General features: G+C 37.7%; 1 long non-coding RNA gene across 3 annotated transcripts; it reads right to left on the bottom strand.

The window, feature by feature from the left end:
* Nucleotides 1-1,946: 1,946 nt before the first annotated feature.
* LOC139936587 (uncharacterized) lies at nucleotides 1,947-8,991 on the bottom strand. 3 transcript variants are annotated; one of them, XR_011785979.1, is made up of 8 exons: nucleotides 8,821-8,991; nucleotides 8,448-8,532; nucleotides 7,634-7,997; nucleotides 6,701-7,403; nucleotides 6,398-6,482; nucleotides 5,832-6,008; nucleotides 5,016-5,547; nucleotides 1,947-4,722 (listed from the first exon to the last, which is right to left on the bottom strand). It is a non-coding gene; the product is annotated as an uncharacterized lncRNA (long non-coding RNA). The 3 variants fall into 3 exon arrangements; XR_011785980.1 differs by having other exon boundaries at nucleotides 5,832-6,013; XR_011785978.1 differs by having other exon boundaries at nucleotides 5,832-6,482.
* Nucleotides 8,992-9,156: the final 165 nt, after the last annotated feature.

Below are 9,156 nucleotides of genomic sequence, written 5' to 3' on the forward strand. Positions count from 1 at the left end.
TGATCTATCAGGTGACTGTAAAGTAGAATTAAACAATCTACCAGACGATAGTTTGGTTTTGAACTTTCGAGGTCAACTCAAAGGATGTTGTTTGGTTGACTCTCTTGTGAAAAGTTTCTGTATGACACCGGGCCACCACTTTTTCATTCGATATGAAATAATTTAGTATCCAGTTTACCTTTTAATGAGATATCACTTATGTGAAAGAATGAGTGATAAACGTGGTGGTGCCATTCCCTCTTTGGATTTTTGTTAAATTACTGCAGTAGCTAGAGAGTCAGTCTGTAGTGTCAGTTGATCTATTGATTCTATTATTCATTCAAATGTTCGAGACATAACCTACGACAGAAAACTTTGTTCTTTGTTCTTAGCATGAAATGAAAAGCCTGGCATAAACACATACCGTGAGTAAACAGCAGAGCTTTTGTCACCGCGGAGCTGGCACAGTCTCGCGGTAAATTGGAGTAAAAGTTTGGGGTCGAAATCGAACAAATAATTTTGTATTATGACTATCGAATAAACAAACGATTGATCCGACGTCCTTTTTCCGATCCAGAATTACTTCTCTTCATTAAAAAAGAACTGATGCGGTGAATTCTTCTTTACTTGTTAATATTGCGATCCTAATATTGTTATTATGAGACTCGAAAACCGAACAACTACTGGAAAATTTGAAGATTTCTTACCTCTCTTAGCCTTGGTCTTACTTGTCTTTCGGGCAGACGACTTTGACAGCTCAGGGGACCGACCGGGAAACATTTCACAGTCTGTTAGAGCGCCCTCAATTTAGAGGGCGCTATATCGATATCGCGATAAGAAACTGTCAGAGCAATCGTTAACTTAACTGCGGTCACTCAACCAAGGCATTACACATTCGTGAAAATATAGCGCCCTCAAGTGAAAATTAACAACGGGTGGGTGGATGCAGCTGAAGCCGTGGCCGTGTTTTGAGTAGCAGACTACGATACAACTCTTTTGAACATGTGTATGGGGCGTCACCAACATTTTAGTCTCGTCTCAAGACAGCAATTGGTAGTGGTTGCAGTATTATCAGAAATCGACCACTAAATGTATATAGCGCCCTCATAGAAGAACTAACAACACCGGGTGGGTGCAGCCGCTGTCGCCGTGTTTTGAGCTGCAGACTACGATGCAACTCTTTTGAACATGTGTACAGGGGCGTCACCAACATTTTAGTCTCGTCTCAAGACAACAATTGGTAGTGGTTGCAGTATTATCAGAAATCGACCACTAAATGTATATAGCGCCCTCATAGAAGAACTAACAACGCCGGGTGGGTGCAGCCGCCGCCGTGTTTCGAGTAGCAGACTACGATGCAACTCTTTTGAACATGTGTACAGGGGCGTCACCAACATTTTAGTCTCGTCTCAAGACAACAATTGGTAGTGGTTGCAGTATTATCAGAAATCGACCACTAAATGTATATAGCGCCCTCATAGAAGAACTAACAACCCCCGGGTGGGTGCAGCCGCTGTCGCCGTGTTTTGAGCTGCAGACTACGATGCAACTCTTTTGAACAATGTGTATTGGGCTTCATCAACATTTTAGTCTCATCGCAAGACACATTTTGGTAGTGTTTCAGTACAAAACCCCTCACTGCGATGTAAAAACAAAATTACTTAATGCCAATAACAAATTTCCTGGATATAGGAAGTACAAGAGTTTTGGCAATATCTCAAAAGAAGTATAAGAAGCAATACCGTGGTAACACTTCTCAGACTGTGTCTTCCTCTAGGGATTATTCTTATAGTTTTGGCGATAAAGAAGTACAGCAGCTAAATTTGGGTTAAAGTACAATGTGTTTTGAGAAATGTTTCACTAATGGCAAAACAATGCAATGTCTTTTGTAGGGGTAATTTTAATATTTTACAATGTTAATTCTATATCACACAGTTGTTTCTTGTTTCACATGATCAAGGTATTTATTTCGCACTAAAGCCATGTACATAAACCTGGCAAAATAAAATGAACATTTTAAACAATTACTATACACGTAACAGGCAAACAACATTTCAAAGTAAAGTGATTGATAGTTATGGTAATAGGCATTAATAGGGCCTACTGAAAATAATTAGGTAAGAAGACAATACCAGTATGAAAACAAGGAGTTGCTACATTGATTGGTTTAGACCTCATCGCAAATACTTGGTACGCAGGCATAGCGATCAAGTTTGATTGTGAGCTGGATCAGCACGCACCTCAAAAGGTCTTTGATGACATTAGTTAACAACAGGGTGGACCACGTGAAGGTTGTCATCTTCCACCCCACAACAGTTAAAGGGATCATAATACATCAAAGTGTGTAACCATTACAACGATTGCTTCATTGGAAATGTTACCCCCCTTTGATACCTAGCCTACGGAGTAAAAAACCAGAGATAACAAATACTCTGGAAAACCCTGCTTAAATTTGTCTATAATAACTATGACTTAATAAAATAATGCTTTTAAACAAAGTTGTTGATCATGATTATGCGGTTAAAGAAAATTGTATAAACCGTTTTCTTGCAGTAAAACCAACTAATGAGTTTCCTTTGTTTAAGATAAGATACATTATATACTTTCAATTAATATCCTATATCGGAAGTCATGACTACTTGGCTAGCTCCCTTTGTCTGCAGAGTGAAGAAACACTCTTGTGAGAAAGTACTCTGTCTAACCCAGCATCAAATAGATATCAAACTTGTCATCACTTTTGTAATTATAAAAACCTTGTTAACAAGTACTCTCAACTTTAAAACTGTTGTGAATGGTATATCAATTACCAATCTTAGTGTGGCATTTTGCCACATAATTAACACCAGATAATAAACTAATCGCATGTCCTTTGTATTAAAAATAATACCCTCATTATACAGGCACTCTCAACTATAGAACTTGCATGGTATAACAATTACCGATCCAAATGTTACATTAATGCAACATAATTACCATCAGATAATATAAATAATGTCACCATTGTACACATACAATGTCATGACCATTGTCATTAATTAGCATATTAATGAGGTCCAAATTCACTCAATACACAACAGACAATGCATTGTAATTAATTAGCATATGAATGGTGACTCAAATAACATGAATAATCATACAATGCCATGACCATTGTAATTAATTAGCATATTAACGAGTGCAATTACCTTAATAAACATGCAATGTCATGACCATAAAAACCTCAATAAGAGTTACTGAACCTTATGTGTCACAATATACATGTCCTTAAATAACAACTAATAAAAAGAACATGGTGGCCACCATGTGGGGGGTACCCCAAGGACACTAATAATATTGTTTGGATAAAATAACTGAAAGACAGAGTGACACACAAAGTTACCATTCATATTTAATACAATATTCAAATTCAGTAAAACTTAACTTTATTAGTTTGTAATGTTAAACCAATCATATACACTTCCTGACAAGCTTGTTGTCTTTATATTTGTAATGAGTTACCTCTAACCTTAAGTTGTTTCATAATTGTAATGAGCAATTGCATTACAAATTTACATAACTTGTTTCATGCTTGTAATGCAGTAGTTCATTAAGCATTTGAAACTTTGACATACTTGCAATAAGGTACTTTATTGCAAGTATGTTATAATTGCATGAGTGTAATAAAGTACCTCATTACAAACATGCAATCTTTTATGTGAATACATTAACTTGTAAGGGATTATATCATTACAAGTTATTATGTATTCTGTCTACAAACTTGTAATGAAGTACGATCAATAAGTAAATTGACCTCGGCAGCTTGAAGCAGGAACTTCATCACATCAAGACATCACTAGAACTCAACGACTAAAAGACCTTCAATTCCTGCAGCCAGCTCAAGCCATTCCTTATCACACCAAACAAAAGTCCGCAGTTCAAGGCTACCACCATGACAAATCAGCTGTCATCAAACATTCACACAAACAAGATGCCAAACTCATCTCACCAGTCCAGTTCTGCACCAACGCAGAGTCAGGGATGCCATCGAGATACAAGCACATCACACAGTTCCACAAGACATCAGGTTTTTCATCAACGACATCTGATTACCCATACTCAAGCCAACCCTTTCAGCAGCAACTCACCACAACAATTCACACTCCAACTCACTGGCATCACAGGTCAAGAACAGTTTGGATCCTTCCGCCCCAGTATGCATCCCCTCCAGTGCTACTTAAGCTCCACCACCACTACTAGTCCAGCTTTCTCCTGAAGACAAGCAGAGTCTACTGTTTGAAATGTCAAGACCACACAGGCTCTTTTTAGACTCAACACTAACACAAACGAGATTTACACATTGTTGTACACGCAAGTTTACTATAATACTTATAGTTTCTTCCTATTTATCCACACCATGCAAAGCTTCAAACAATACTAATATTCAAGTCATTGTTCCACAATAAGAAAACTTTGTGTTAGTGAGTTCAATCTGCAGATGAATCCGGATGATCATGCTGTAATATCAAGATCCATTGGAAGATTTGTTCAATGTTGTTCATGCTCTTGGAAAGTCTACTCATTGGTCAAAGTACATCCTTAGTAACAGTCGAAGCTGGTGGATATGACCTTTAGATGAGGGCAGTCATCATGAAGAAACAGTCCTCCTTTACAAAGACTGTGTTGAAGCAACAGTTTTATTGGTGCTGCATAATGTGGCTCAGCATCTTGACGTAACCAACTCTTAGTTGTTCCACTCTGTTCATCCTGTAATATGATATAAAACAAAGCGAAAATAAAAAAGATTTATAAGTTAAATTTGTGTGTATAAGCAAAGTTTATTTTCTGCAAAGTTTAATCCCTTACTATTGTAGCCTGGTGGTAAAATTTAACAAAATGTTCCTTGTGTGACAGGACAACCATGTTTTTCTTCTGTCCAAGTTCTCTTGCAAAATCTTGTCAAACATTTCTACATTTTACAACCAGGCTAAAATTAAGCAAGAGACCCCAGTTATTAGTTGCTGTCACGTGAATAGCACTTTAGCTTAAATAGATCTTACCTTCAAGGATCCTGGTAGGTAGGTGTAGAAATACTTGATGTCTATCTCCTCAAGCCATGCTGTATCTCTCTTTGTGTTGTGATGTCACATCTTCATGGTCCATGTTGACAGGATGGCAGAAAAGTAGTCATCACAATAACCTGTAAGTAGTAGTAGTTGAGCGAGAGGTTGTCTTCAGCCGACGCCATCTCAGGAACCTCTCCTAGTCGCTTTCCACGCTCCCTACAGCATCAGCATCTTAAGCTCAGTTGTTTCTGGTTGTGTGATGGGTTCCAAGAGAACTAGGGGCTCACAGCTAGCTCTAGATGGCAGATACAGTGGCCACCCAGCCTCATTCTCCATTTCTTGATCTTGACCGATACTCTTGGTTGGGCATCAAAGAGCTGGAAGTTGGGCATAACGGTCTTTCAAGTATACATCAAGGGCCATTGGTAGCATTCTTGTATAGACGCTCTTTCTTGGGCTGCATCAAGATCAGCACAATTTGCACCACCGGACTGAAGAGAAAGAATGACCTCTAGGGGAGCGCCATCTGAAAGAAAGTTGTAATCACATCAGTACAAACCATGTAGAGTCTAATATAATGAAATCATCTAATGGTCAACACTGGACTACTGCTTCAAAATCAAATCACAAAATTAGCTCAAAAATTGAGTTCAATCACTAATTTTCTAAGTTTCTGTCATCTCAAAGACGCAGACTGTTGAAAAAAGATTGACACAACAAACTCTCTGCACAATTCTTTCAAGTTATGTTATTCCATGTGTAAAAACTGTTTTAGTTTCTTGTGAAGACAAGTATAGTTGCCATTATTACATCTGTTGTTGATCCATTAGACTGCAATGCATTCTCTCATCCACCAGGGAGACAGGAACACTTCTCTATGAAGACAGGCATCCATCTGTTGTCATCTTGGCCATCAGCAAACGGACGTCACCAGCACAAACGCAGACGCCATTGGATTGGGATGTGCAGTTTCCATTAGACTCCGTACTTCACTGGCAGATGGTTCCGCATTTCACCATTGCAGTAAATAAAAGACAAAAAATAGATACATTCAGAAAATGCACTTCAAAATAGAATTATTACATTTAGTTTTGGAATATTTCAGGTGAATATAAATGTGGATTTGAGTTTTTCAATCATATTATTTGTTAGGGTTTCTTTCTCTGAATTTTTAGAGTTAAATTTTTCTCATCAACTCGTTTGTCAGCATTTAGCAAATCGTAAAAACTTGTGAATTTTTCATTAAAGTTTGATGAACACATTCCAGAGGAAAGAAAAGAATGTTCATGTTCAATGTTAAAGCACTTTTTACGACTTAATATTAATAGACAGAAATGACTTATACTGTATTTTCATTCTCAAGTCATGCATCTTACCTGGAAACTTTCATCCCCAGACACCTTCAACCAAGGTCTTCCAAGATGCCTGCCCTTTGGATGATTCCTTGTGACGTGACATCACCTGTATATGGAGAATCATTCAATATCTGCATCACTATTAAGTTAGTTCAGTCGCTGCTTTTCATCAACGAGTTTGAACCGTTTCTGTTATCTCAAAAACACCGATTGTTGAAAAAAGATTGATGCATCAAACTTTTTGCACAATCCTTTCAAATTATGTCAATCCATGTGTAAAAACTGTTTAAGTGTCTTGTGAAGAAGTATGGTTGCCATTATTACATCTGTTGTTGATCCATTAGACTGCAATGCATTCTCTCATCCACCAGGGAGACAGGAACACTTTGCTGTGTAGCCAGGCATCCATCTGTTGTCATCTAGGCCCTTGGATATCAGCAGTTAGATGTCATCAGCACATACGCAGACGCCATTGAAGTCGTCATAGCCCTGTATTGGACTCCGTATCTCATAGGCAGATGGTTCCGTAGTTCACCATTGCAGAATAAAAGACAAAAACAGATACATTCAGAAAATGCACTTCCAAACAGAGTTATTCCATTTAGTTGAGGAATATTTCAAGTGCACAATAAGTGGGTTTGTGAGTTTTACGATCATAATTTGTGAGGGTTTCTTTCTCTGAATTTTGAGAGAGTCAAATATTTCTCATCAACTCATTTGTTTGCATTTAACAAACCATCAACAACTTGTGAATTTTTCATTAAACTTTGATAAACACATTCCAGAGGAAAGAAAGGAATGTTCATGTTTTGGCAAGGATTTACTGCATGGTTTTATTGAGCTAGTTTTGTTCGGGCTTTCAAAAAAAGCCACATGAACTTTTCAAAAGCACTTTTTATGACCGAAATTACTAGAACTGTATTTTACTTTATTAAGTCATCTTAACTGTAAACATGCATCCTCAGACCATAAGACACCCTCGTCCTCATTCCATGATCCTTGGTAGCCATTATCCTTGTGACATCACCTGTATATGGAGAATCATTCAACAACTGCATCACTAAGTAAGTTCAAAAGTTGAATTCAGTCGCTGCTTTTAAACAACAAGTTTGAACTATTTATGTCATCTCAAAGACATCGATTGTTGTAAAAAGATTGACGCAACAAACTTTCTGGGCAATCCTTTAAAGTTATGTTATTACATGTGTAAAATCTGTTTTAGTTTCATGTCAAAACCAATATAGTTGCCATTATTACATCTGTTGATGATCCATTAGACTGCAATGCATTCTCTCATCCACCAGGGAGCCAGGAACACTCCTCTATGAAGCCAGGCAACCAGCGCTTGTCTTCTTCGTCATCGGCGGATGGACGTCACCAGCACGAACGCAGATGCCATTGATGTGCAGTTTTCATTGGACTCCTTTTGTCACAGGCAATTGGTTTCGCATTTCACCATTGCAGTAAATAAAAGACAAAAAATAGATACATTCAGACATAATAACTTATACTGTATTTTACTTTCTTAGGTCGTCTTACCTGGAAACTTGCATCCTTGGACAATAAGACACCCTCGTCCTCCTTCCATGATCCTTGGTAGCCATTATCCTTGTGACATCACCTGTATATGGAGAATCATACAATAACTGCATTCAAACCACAAAATTAGCTCAATCATTGAGTTAATGTAACATGACATCATCGGACATGTCTGTGTCAGTCATATTAACTCAGATGTAATGCCATTTAGATTTCCAAATGAACTGAACAATTTATGTACAACAATTTATCGACCATTTATTTCCAAATGTGAAGATGTCCACAATTTTTTAGGGCATCAAACATAATGGCACTTTACACCATTATAGTATGAAGTCAGAGACCCTCCCCCCAAAAAAAGAAAACCCAAAACAATACAATTTTATTGAAAAATAGTGAATCGCAAGCTCAGCTTGACCTTTGCGGAATCTTTAACAAAATTTCACAAAATATCATCATTTCAGGTAAATTCTTAACAAATCACGGTCCTGAATGAACTTCCACACTATTAACATCATGATAATAAACTTACCTTCAGGTTGTATTCCTGAACTTTAAAATGAGTGTCGATTCCTCACAGCATACCTCCGCTCGCTACAGCTCCAAAGATGGATGGTCTGGAAAACAGTTGGAGGGCGTCAAACATAAAAGATGTTGAAAGGCATAAAACATAATGGAATTGTTACACCATTAAGTAAGAGACCCTTCCCACCCCCCAATAAGAATTAAAAACAATTTTAATATCAATTTTAAAAATAGTGAATCGCAACACTCAATTTGACCTTTTTCTTCGCGGGAGCCCCTCTTTAACAAAAATTAACCAAAACATCATTTCAGGAAAAATCTTTACAATTTACGATTCTGCATGAACTTCCAAACTATGAACATCCTGAAAATAAACTTACCTTCTGGTTCAGTTCCTGAACTTTAAAATGTGTAAGTCTTGTTTTCCTCACACCATACCTCCGCTTACCACAGCTCCAATGATGTCATTATCGTCCTGGACTGACTTGTGCAGCTCCATGACTCCGTGTCGTGTCAATGGCAGTTGGTTCCGCATTTCACCATTGCAGTAAATAAAAGACAGAAAATACGTACATTCAGAAAATGCACCTCCAAACAGAATGATTCCATTTAGTTTGGGAATAGTTCAGGTGCATATAAATGGTGTGAGTGCTTGTTACATGACAAGTGACTGATAACGGATGGTGTGGAGTTATAGATGGGGTACGTTTTCGCTG

This window comes from Asterias amurensis, chromosome 4 (assembly GCF_032118995.1).
Source record: "Asterias amurensis chromosome 4, ASM3211899v1".
In the NCBI taxonomy this organism is placed as follows: Eukaryota; Metazoa; Echinodermata; class Asteroidea; order Forcipulatida; family Asteriidae; genus Asterias; species Asterias amurensis.